The sequence below is a fragment of the Aquila chrysaetos genome, unplaced genomic scaffold, assembly GCF_900496995.4.
Source record: "Aquila chrysaetos chrysaetos unplaced genomic scaffold, bAquChr1.4, whole genome shotgun sequence".
NCBI classification, from domain to species: domain Eukaryota; kingdom Metazoa; phylum Chordata; class Aves; order Accipitriformes; family Accipitridae; genus Aquila; species Aquila chrysaetos.
Window position 1 is genome coordinate 43,451 of NW_024470406.1, and position 8,898 is coordinate 52,348.

Genomic DNA, 8,898 nt, shown 5'->3' on the forward strand with positions numbered 1-8,898 from the left:
TTTTTCCAGGCGGTACGCATGCCTTGATGTGGCAAGCTCTTGATGACTGAGCAGGGTGGTTGAGCGACCAAGGTAAAGGAGAGCAAGTTGGGAATCGGTCCGGGCAGGCGGAGGTTTCAGGCGGTGTCTCAGCATGCACCTTCTGCTCTGGTTTTTGCAGGTGGTGCACGCAGCCTCAGAGGAGCCATGCCGCAGGCCAATGAGGAGTTTGAGAAGGTGAGGTGGTTGTTGGCTGGGTTGGTGTTGAATATCAAATACTTCACGGTTGCTTGGTTAAGCAATTATCTTTGATTTTGCAGGTGCTGTGCGGGCCACCTTTGGAATGGGATGAGCATTTGAGGTGAGCTGTGGCTTAGGGAGGAGGAGCGTGGGGTCGGTGACTTCTCATGACTGCTATGCTAATTTTGTGTGTCTTGCTGTCTTAGGTACCATGAGAGATGATGGCTGCAGGGTGTGACTCTGGAATGAGCAGGTAAGTGTAACACTGTGGTGTGTGTGATTAAGCGGGGGGGTTGGGAAAGTAGTTGGTGTTGGTCATGGGTTACTTCCTGCCTCTTCTGTTTTTGTTGGGGTTTTTTTGTTTGTTTGGGTTTTTTTTTGTCTTCACTGCAGATGATTAAGAGGAACCTGGCGACTGCTGGATCATCCCAGTTAGCCCATGTGATTTTTGTGGAGGATGGATTCGTAGCCCTGGCCCTCTGAAAGTTAAGTTGAGGGACCTGGGTTTGGGAGAGGCTGGGAGGGAGGGACACAGCTGGGAATTGCAGGGAGGGGTTTTAAAGTTAGAGTAGGAGGGCAGGGCTGTCCAGGAGAAGTCCTGTTTGGGCAGGTGAAGGGAGCGGGTTGCTTTTCAGCATGAGACCAACGTGTGCCGGGCAGGGCAGTTCCAGCTTGTGTCTGTGGTGGTGTGTAGTTTGTGTAGTCTGTCTTCTGTGCCTTACATCTTCCTTGGGTCTCAAAGCCACCGTCAGTCTTTGCGCTCAGGGAGCGCGACATGTGCTTTGGGCGCCATCCCTAGGGTCTTGAATGCCCTTAGTCATCGGCACCGTGCCAATCGGGTGCCTCTCTTCTTGTGCTCGGACCTCTGAAGCGTGGATCGGTGCCAGAAGTTTCCCGCTGGTTCTCTTTTGCGGCGCTCTTCCGGGCTGCTTTGGCAGCTCCCCTCTGTAGCCGTGTGTTGCCTTGGACTGGGCGTTCTTCCCTGCATCTTGATGTTCCTAGGTCTTGATGACAGGCTTCTTACGCATCCATCATCTTGGTTTTGACAGTACCATCTTGTAAGGGGCCGTTACTTTTGCCTCTTCTTCTTTGGGGCTGTCGTAGAGCCTCCTCGCTTGGTGGTTTTGGACGCTGTAGGTCATCTTGCCGGATGGCACCTCCTGTCCGGGAGTCATTCTTGCCGAGTTTTCTCTCTGAGTCACCTTGTTGGTACTGTTCTGTGTTGTGTGTGTTGTGTGCATGGGTGTGTTTGGCTTGGAGCTGCTCTGCCCAGGGATGTAGAGTGAGGGGTAGGTTGAATAGCAATAAGAGTCTATGGGTGAAATGTTGATTTGACTTAATTGTTTACGCAAGGGTTGTCAAGTCATCTGAGATTATGTAGCCATCAGTGGGCTCAGTGGACAGCCACATTGATAGTGTTTTACAGAGATGATTGGAGCTGTGTGGCATGGGCTGTTGAGGGGTGATGAAGCAGATTTGAGTCTCTAAGGTGTTAAGTCTTGCATGTGATGGGCCTAAAGTTTGGTCTTTTTTTTGTTTTTTTTTTGTTTTCTTTTTCTAAGATGGCAGGCTGTAGTTGGACTCCAGATGGTCTTCCTAGATGGAATCGAGACCTCTGGAATTGTTAAGCTCTTGCTCTGCATCTTGGTGACTCATTCAATATGTTTTTTTTAAGATGCAGAGGGATAAGTTGCGTGCCACAGAGCGACGGAGGAGGGGAGGGGAGCAGCGTAAGAAGGTGGGTGTGTGAGTGGAGTCAGAGGGAAGATGTGGCCGGTGGCTCTATGACTAGTTTATAGGGTTCTTTTTTTTTTTTTTTTTTGAAGGTACGAAGCAAGGAGCGAAGCGGGCCATCGGTACTGGAGGTGACTCGGGCAAGGTGAGTCGTGACTACTGGGTTAAAGGAACGTTTCCTTTGGAAGTGTTGTATTGTTGGCAAAGTTGGAAGCATCCCTTGTCATTTGTTTTTTGCAGGCGGTACGCATGCCTTGATGTGGCAAGCTCTTGATGACTGAGTAGGGTGGTCGAGTGGCCATGGTAAAGAAGAGTAAGTTGGGAATCAGTCCGGGCAGGCTGAGGTTTCAAGCAACCTCTCAGCACATATCTTCTGCTTTGGTTTTTGCAGGTGGCGCACACAGCCTCGGAGGGATGAAGCTGCAGGCCGATGAGCAGTCTGAGAAGGTGAGGTGGTTGTGGCCAGGTTGGTGTTTGATATCAAAGTATTATGTGGTTGCCCGGTTAAGCATTTACCTTTTGTTTTGCAGGCGCTGTGCGGGCCACCTTTGGAATGGGATGAGCATTTGAGGTGAGCTGTGGCTTAGGGAGGAGGAGCGTGGGGCTGGTGACTTCTCGCGAGCGCTATGCTAATTTTGTGTGTTGCTGTCTCTAGGTACTATGAGAGATGATGGCTGCAGGGTGTGACTCTGGAATGAGCAGGTAAGCATAACACTGTGGTGTGTGTGATTAAGCGGGGGGTTGGGTAAGTAGTTGGTGTTAGCTGATGGGTTACTTACTGCCTCTACTGATTTTGTTGCTGGTGGGTTTTTTTTGGTTTTTTTTTGTCTTCACTGCAGATGATGAAGAGGAACCTGGCGACTGCTGGATCATCCCAGTTAGCCCATGTGATTTTTGCGGAGGATGGACTCGTAGCCTTGGCCCTCTGAAAGTTAAGTTGAGGGGACCCGGGCTGGGGAGACGCTGGGAGGAAGGGACAGAGCTGGGAATTGTAGGGAGGGGGTTTAAAGTTAGAGTAGGAGGGCAGGGCTGTCCAGGAGAAGTCCTGTTTGGGCAGATGAAGGGAGCGGGTTGCTTTTCAGCACGAGACCAGACGTGTGCCGGGCAGGGCATTTTCTCCAGCCTGTGGCTCTGTGGTGGTGTGTAGTTGTGTAGTCTGTCTTCTGTGCCTTACATCTTCCTTGGCTCTCAACGCCATCGTCAGTCCTTTGCGCTCAGGGAGCGCGACATGTGCTTCGGGCACTGTCCCTAGGGTCTTGAATGCCCTTAGTCATCGGCACCGTGCCAATCGGGTGCCTCTCTTGTGCTCGGAGCGCTAAAGCGTGGATCGGTGTCAGAAGGTTCCCGCTGGTTCTCTTTTGCGCGCTCTCCGGGCTGCTTTGGCAGCTCTGCTCTCTAGCCATGTGTTGCCTTGGACTGGGAGTTCTTCCCGGCATCTTGATGTTCCTAGGTCTTGATGACAGGCTTCTTACGCATCCATCATCTTGGTTTTGACAGTACCATCTTGTAAGGGGCCATTACTTTTGCCTCTTCTTCTTTGGGGCTGTTGTAGAGCCTCCTCGCTTGGTGGTTTTGGACGCTGTAGGTCATCTTGCCAGATGGCACCTCCCGTCCAGGAGTCATTCTTCTTGCTGAGAGTTTTCTCTCTCTTTGAATCACCCTGTTGGTAGTGTTCTGTGTCACGTGTGTTTGTGCACGGGTGTGTTTGGCTTGGAGCTGCTCTGTCCGGGGATGTATGGTCAGGGGTAGGTGGAACAGCGATAAGAGTCTGTGGGTGAAATGTTGATTTGCCTTAATTCTTTAGGCAAGGGTTGTACAGTTATCTGGGCTCTAGTAGCCATCGGTGGGCTCTGTGGACAGCCACATTGATAGTGTTTTACGGAGACAATTGGAGCTGTGTGGCATGGGCTGTGAGGGGTAATGAAGCTATTTGAGTCTCTAAGGTGTTAAGTCTTGCACTGTGATGGGCCTAAAGTTTGGCCCCTGTCTTTTCTTTTTCTAAGATGGCAGGCTGTAGTTGGACTCCAGATGGTCTTCCTAGATGGAATCGGAGACCTCTGGAATTGTTTAAGCTCTTGCTCTGCATCTTGGTGACTCGTTCAATATTTTTTTTTCAAAGAGGGACAAGTTGTGTGCCACAGAGCAACGGAGGAGGGGAGCAGAGCAGCGTAGAAGGTGGGTGTGAGAGTGGATCAGAGGGAAGATGTGGCCGTGGCTCTATGACTAGTTTATAGGGTTCTTTTTTTTCTGTTTTATTTTGAGGTACGAAGCAAGAGCGAAGCGGGGCCATCGGTACTGGGAGGGTGACTCGGGCAAGGTGAGTCGTGACTACTGGGTTAAAGGAACGTTTCCTTTGGAAGTGTTGTATTGTTGGCTAAGTTGGAGAAGCATCCCTTGCATTTGTTTTTTGCAGGGCGGAGCAACGCAGCCTCGGAGGGGTGAAGTCGCAGGGCTGATGAGCAGTGTGAGAAGGGGAGGGTGGTTTGGGACGCGGTTGGTGTTTAATATCAAAGTACTTTGTGGTGTTGCTCGGTTAAGCGTTTACCTTCTTGTTTTGCAGGTGCTGTGCGGACCATATTTGAAATGGGATGAGCGTTTGAGGTGAGCTGTAGCTTAGGGAGGGAGGAGCGTGGGGCCAGTGACTTCTTGTGAGTGCTATGCTCATTTTGTGTTTCTTGCTGTCTTAGGTACCATGAGAGATGATGGTTGCAGGGTCTGACTCTGGAATGAGCAGGTAAGTGTAACACTGTGGTGTGTGTGATTAAGCGGGGGGGTTGGGAAAGTAGTTGGTGTTGGCTGATGGGTTACTTACTGCCTCTTCTGATTTTGTTGCTTTTTTTTCTTTTGTCTTCACTGCAGATGATGAAGAGGAACCTGGTAGCTGCCGGATCATCCTAGTTAGCCCATGTGATTTTTGCGGAGGATGGATTTGTAGCCTTGGCCCTCTGAAAGTTAAGTTGAGGGACCTGGGTTTGGGAGAGGCTGGGAGGGAGGGACACAGCTGGGAATTGCAGGGAGGGGTTTTAAAGTTAGTGTAGGGGAGAGGGCTTTCCAGGAGCAGTCCTGTTTGGGCAGGTGAAGGGAGCGGGTTGCTTTTCAGCATGAGACCAGCGTGTGCTGGGCAGGGCAGTTCCAGCCTTGTGTCTGTGGTGGTGTGTAGTTTGTTTTCTATGTCTTAGATCTTCCTTGGGTCTCAAAGCCACCGTCAGTCTTTGCGCTCAGGGAGCATGACATGCGCTTTGGGCACTGTCCCTAGGGTCTTGAATGCCCTTAGTCATCGGCACCGTGCCAATCGGGTGCCTCTCTTCTTGCGCTCGGACCTCTGAAGCGTGGATTGGTGCCGGAAGGTTCCCACTGGTTCTCTTTTGCGGTGCTCTTCCGGGCTGCTTTGTCAGCTCTGCTCTCTAGCTGTGTGTTGCCTTGGACTGGGGCGTTCTTCCCTGCATCTTGATGTTCCTAGGTCTTCATGACAGGCTTCTTATGCATCCATCTTCTTGGTTTTGTCAGTGCTGTCTTGTAACGGGCTGTTACTTGTGCCTCTTCTCCTTTGGGGCTGTCGCAGAGCCTCCTCGGTTCGTGATTTTGGACGCTGTAGGTCATTTTGCTGGATGGCACCTCCTGTCTGGGTGTCATTCTTCCTGCCGAGAGTTTTCTCTCTCTTTGAGTCACCTTGTTGGTAGTGTTCTGTGTTGTGTGTGTTGTGTGCATGGGTGTGTTTGGCTTGGAGCTGCTCTGCCCGGGGATGTAGAGTCAGGGGTAGGTGGAACAGCGATAAGAGTCTGTGGGTGAAATGTTGATATGTCTAGATTGTTAGCATTGAGGGTTCCATAATTTTTGAGTTATTGCATGTGAGTAGTGGAGTGGATTGCAAGTGGTTTGTGAGGTAGAATATAGTAAGGCAGTAGGTGGGCATGGGTGATAATATTATTCATGTGGACACTTTGTGGTAAGCTTCTAGAAATGGTTAATGCATTGAGGTTTTTGTTTTGGAGTAGTTGGGAAGCAGGAGTTTGGAGCTGTGGAGGATTTTTTTTATGCCAAGGGTCAAGTGTCTATTCAACAGTTTTGTGTGTTGGTTTTGCAGGTGATCATGGGGCACAAGGCGATTGAAGGAACCTTGTGTTTGGGCTATGTGGCTGCTACGGAGGTTGGACTGTGACATGCGCTGCTATGAAAGCTAAGTATCTGGTTGAAAAAGCTACGCATGGGGCAGCTGGTGTGTGTTGAAGCGTTGCTGTAATGGAAGGGCAGTTTGTGGGGAGCTTGGAAGGAGGTTGGGCTGGGGCCGGGGGGTTTGGCAGGCAGGGTTCTTTCTGAGGTCCCGGGTGCTGGGGGTAAGGGGCGGTGGCCCATTGATGCCTTTTGGTGGTGGGGATGGGGTTAGTTGAGAGTGAGGCCTAGCGTGTGTGTGATGTGAATCAGTGGTGTGTTGTGAATGTGTGTAACCTTGTAGGGTTATGATGTTTACATCCAACCTCCAATAGACCACTAAAAAGCTAGAGATGTTTGTTAGGGAATGAGAAAAAAATAAAATACAATTAGAATAAAAAAACCCCAGCCGGGGGATTTTTTTTTTTCCCCTGGCTGGGTTTTTTTTTCCCCTGTCCCAGCCGCTCTGTGAGGCGATGTTCATCGCCAATGTTCAGACAAGGGTAAGGCTTGGGCCGGGGTTTTGGCAGGCAGGGTGATTTTTTTTTCAAGGCTACCGGGAATAGTGTTCCTGTGGAGCGCTCCCCTGGAATGTGGTAATTGCCAGTCAGTGCAGGGACTTACGCTGGTTTGCGGATAGTAGTTGGGAGACAGTTGAGGAGTTTGTGGGTGAAGGGTGGGGTGAGTTGGACTAGATGGCCAGCGTTGATTAGGGCCAGGGTTGTGAAGTGTGTGCGTGTAACTATATTTTTGCATGGTGGGTTTGTAAAATAGTGGGTGCTCTTTGTAGTTTGTGATCTAATGATGTCTTTCAATTTTTATTTTTGAGCCTAGGGGTGGAAGTGGACAGTCTGTCAAGAGGAGTGGAGGTCACTTGTTTTGTCCTTGGGAACAGGGATTGTGGAGCTACCATCACCTTGGGGAGAAAAACTTCTGGATGTGCAGCGAGGGATGTAATGGCAGTGAGGAATGTTGAAAAGAGTGATAGGGTGGAAAATGCTCTGTAACTGGTGGAAAATGCTCTGTAAGCTTTGTAATTAAATGCAATGTGAAGCAAAAATAAAAAGCAATAGGATATGGTGGTGTCTCTGGGTGTAATTAAGAAAAAAAAATAAAAATTTACTGGTATGGTAGGAGCCATTTCGTATTGCAATTTTTGAAGTTGCTATTGTTAAACTGTATTGTGAAACTTTTTAAGGTTGCTATTGTGAATCTTTAAAGTTGCTTTGGTGAAACTGTGAAGTTGCTAATATGAAACTGTAAGGTTGCTTTGGTGAAACTGTATTGTGAAACTGTAAGGTTGCTTTGGTGAAACTGTATTGTGAAACTGTAAGGTTGCTTTGGTGAAACTGTATTGTGAAACTGTAAGGTTGCTTTGGTGAAACTGTATTGTGAAACTGTAAGGTTGCTTTGGTGAAACTGTGACGTTGCTACTGTGAAACGGTAAGGTTGCTTTGGTGAAACTGGTGACGTTGCTACTGTGAAACTGTAAGGTTGCTTTGGTGAAACGGTGACGTTGCTACTGTGAAACTGTAAGGTTGCTTTGGTGAAACGGTGACGTTGCTACTGTGAACTGTAAGGTTGCTTTGGTGAAACGGTGACGTTGCTACTGTGAAACTGTAAGGTTGCTGTGGTGAAACTGTATTGTGAAACTGTAAGGTTGCTTTGGTGAAACTTTTAATTAAAAGAGCAGTAGCAGATGGCTCAGTCTCTGGGAGTAAAGAGGTAAAAAATAAAGGAAAACTTACTCCCAGGGCAGAAGCCATTTTCTACTGCAAGCTTGCAGTATTGCAGCACTTTGAAATTTGCAGTACTGCAGCGCTTAACTGTAAAATTTGCAGTACTGCAGCGCTTAACTGTAAAATTTGCAGTACTGCAGTGCTTAACTGTAAAATTTGCAGTACTGCTGCATTTAAAGTTGTAAACTTTAAAGTTACAGCTAAGTTTAAGCTGCAGTAGAAAATGGTACACTCCCCAGGAACAAAGATTTTTTTTATTTTTTTTTTTAAATATCAATAATTTCTTTATTTTATTATAATAAAAAAATTTGCTCCAGGGGAGGAAGCCAATTTCTACTGCTGCACCAAAATTTTATATTTCTAATATTTTTTTTATTTATACACTACATCCCACAACCCTCCCCAGCCCCACCCACATGCCAAAACCCAACCGCAGCCCACGACACCTCCCACAACACCACCTACAAGCCACAAACCCTCTACCACCCCCTCACAAATAGAATCCCCTCCCCAGCCCCTAATCACAGCCCATCCCCAAGCACCACCCCATAAAAACAACCCTAACAAAAGCACAGAGCCCTGCCTCACATGCCACCCACTACCACCAACCCCTCACCATCAAATAATCCCACCCCCAATAATCAGCCACATGACTAACTACAACAACAGGACACACCCCACACCACAGCAATTAGCATAACAACTCACTGCCATCACAGTTACAAACTTACACTATAAAACACACAATTAGGTCACAGCCTTACTATTAGACCACAGGCTACAGTGTACAGCACGACCTTAGGACCACTATGGGTTAGGCATTAAGATGAGGGTTCAAAATTACAATTGTGCTTATAGTTAGAGTTAAGTCCATTAGAGTTACAGATGATGACACAGCTTACAGCACAACTTAGGGTTAGGGCACAGGTTAGGGGTTAGGGTTGGGCTAAGGTTAGGGTTAGGGGTTAGGGTTAGGGTTAGGGGTTAGGGGTAGGGTTAGGGGTTAGGTGTTAGTTAGGGTTATGGGTTTCGGTGATTATCTGGGTTAGAGGTTTAG

General features: G+C 48.4%; 1 long non-coding RNA gene across 1 annotated transcript in view; it reads left to right on the forward strand.

Annotated features, from left to right (window-relative positions):
* The window catches only part of LOC121233141, a 44,437-nt gene extending 41,466 nt beyond the window's left edge, over window positions 1-2,971 (forward strand). Inside the window, exons 8-9 of the long non-coding RNA XR_005931937.1 lie at window positions 426-533; window positions 2,707-2,971. This is a non-coding gene — a long non-coding RNA (uncharacterized LOC121233141). The remainder of the gene's footprint in view (window positions 1-425; window positions 534-2,706) is intronic.
* Window positions 2,972-8,898: the final 5,927 nt, after the last annotated feature.